The sequence below is a fragment of the Cynara cardunculus genome (assembly GCF_001531365.2).
Source record: "Cynara cardunculus var. scolymus isolate 2C chromosome LG 7, CcrdV1, whole genome shotgun sequence".
Taxonomy (NCBI): Eukaryota; Viridiplantae; Streptophyta; class Magnoliopsida; order Asterales; family Asteraceae; genus Cynara; species Cynara cardunculus.
In genome coordinates this window covers 3,298,134-3,300,885 of record NC_037534.1, presented here as the reverse complement: position 1 = coordinate 3,300,885, position 2,752 = coordinate 3,298,134, and positions in this window count along the sequence as shown.

Here is a 2,752-nt window from a genome sequence, read left to right as displayed (position 1 = left end):
ATTTTAATTTAAAATTACCAAATTTATAAATTTCCTAATTTATCTATTGATTTGTGGTTAATATTGGTTCTCACAGTTACCACAAACAACTCAGTTCTCCTTTGAATAGGCCCCTATATATATATATATATATATATATATATATATGAGTGTTTACCAAATTTTACATTAAGTTCTGTAAATATAAATTTGTCTCCGTTATAAAAATTTGTTGTTGTTTACTTTTTTTTACTGAATTAACCGTCTGAAAGATAGAAATGACCGTTTTACTTTTCAGTTCAACAAATAAACTTCGACATAAACACCTGCAAAATTAGGAACAATCTGCACCATAAACAATGAATGAACAATCTAAACTTGAGAGATGAGGGTTACAATTAGATTATGGGAAAAACGAACAGAGAACATAAATGTAAAGAGAGTTTTGAAATCGAAAACAAAATGTGGAAGAGAGAAGAAATAACAAAAATTACTAGAAACTTTAAAAGAAACCTGGAACGAGATCGAAAACGAAATCTGGAATAGACTACAATAAACAAAAATTATCAGAAACTTTAAAGGAAATCGAAAATGAAAACAAAATCGAAAATGAGATCATAATCAAAATCGAAAACGAACCTTAGAAACTTCAAAAGAAATCTGGAACAAAATTGAAAACGAAAATGAAATCGAGTTCTTCAATCTAGGAAGGAGATGCAGTGGTGATTCAAGTTCTTGAATCTTGGAAGGAGATGGAGTTCTTGAATCGAAAACGAACACGAAATCAGAAAATGAAAAGAAAATTTAAAAACAAAATTGAGTTCTTGAATCTGGGAAAGAGATGCAATTTTTGAATCGAAAACAAAAAAAGAAAATCAAAAAGCGAAATCTGAGATGGGATCTAGAATGAGGCATACACAATGAAGGAGACGAGAAGGGTAGGGTTGTCTTTTTTTTTTTTTTGCCGGAACCTGGACAAGGGCCATTTCCCATTTGTGCGAATAAGCTCATTTCTATGCTAATAAGCCCCAAGTATACACCACATTTTGGCTGAGGGAATAAGTCCGTTAACCCATTAAGCTCATTAATTAAGTCATAAGTAAACACCCCTAAGTCATTTGTACAAACTGTGAAAACCGTCGATTTCATCGTTTATTTTAGTGAAATTTTTTCATGAAATTGTTTAATATGATGAAATTATTTCAAATAATTATAGACATTATTATCTTCGTTCTATTAATTTTAGTAAACAAAATTCATCAAAATTAGAAAATACATCAAACAGTTTAATTTTTACATATAAACAAAAATATATGAAACGTTTTGATTATTAAATTAATTATTTGAAACAATTTCATCATATTAAACAATTTCATGAATGTTTTTTTACCTAAAATAAACATTGAAATCGGCAGTTTTCACTGTTTATACAAATAATATGGTTTGTATTTTATCCCTCCCCTGTATATATGTATATATATGTGTGTGTGTATATATATATAGTTGGATTCATATGAGACCAGCTTGTTTTCGTGAGATTCGTGAGATCAAAAAATAACAATGAAACTTCAAAAACATTATGAAAGTTAACTTCACAAACCTTCACAGTGTTTTTGCTATGAATATTCAATGTTATTTAAGTGATATTACGGATCTCATAAAAAACAATGTGACACACATGGTCCAAATTCATATATATATATATATATATATATATATATATCCGATGGAAATGGAAAGAGTTGGAGATCATGAAAAGCATTTTTCTATGATTTTAGAAACTGAAATTTCCATATAGAAGGATCAAGTAAAGCACATGTCAAAAGGGGTGGATACAAGACCAAGAATGGAGTCCACCACAACTTTGGAATCAGATTATATATATATATATATATATATATATATATGCGCCTATCAAATGAGAATTAATTAATTTTCGGTGATTGTGGGTCCAATCTCAATCACAAATCAATAGATAAATTAAAAAAATTATAATTTTGGTAATTTTGAATTAAAAATTTAATGCAAGGACATTTTAGGTATTTTAAAGCTCCCCTCTCTCCTCTTTCTGCACCCCGTCCTCCGGTGATATCACAGTGGTATCACAATTCATCTTATATGTGCTTGAGTATCACACTAAGGTCGTTTGTATGGTCGATTGAAGATGTAACACAGTGGTATCATAGTGTATTTTATATGTGATTGGGTATCATAATGTGTCTTTGTTTAACAAAGTCAATATTTTTAGGTATCACAATGGTATCACCGGAGGACGGTAGCCGGAGGACGGAGGACGAGGGACGAGGGACGAGGGACGGAGAGAGAAGAGAGGAGAGATGAGAAAGAATACATAAAATGTCCTTCCATTAAAATTTTAATTCAAAATTACCAAAATTATAAATTTTTTAACTTATCTATTGATTTATGTTTGAGATTGGATATCACAGTTAATACAAACTAATCAGTTCTCTCTTGAATGAGCCCTTATATATATGTATGTATATGTATAAAAGATAGGGTTCATGTAACAAAATAATACTGAAGCTTCATAATGTCTACTATGAAGGATCAACAACAATATTTAGATGGCCTCATGACTCACAAAAATAATATAATATAACATGATCCCAAATATATCTATATATGAAATTTTTTGAAATATCTTCACAGAATATTAAAAGATAATATAAATTTCAGAATGTAGTTCAAAATATTTATTGCTTATCCTCCATGTTTCATGTCAGAATAGCATATATGCCACATTAAAACAACC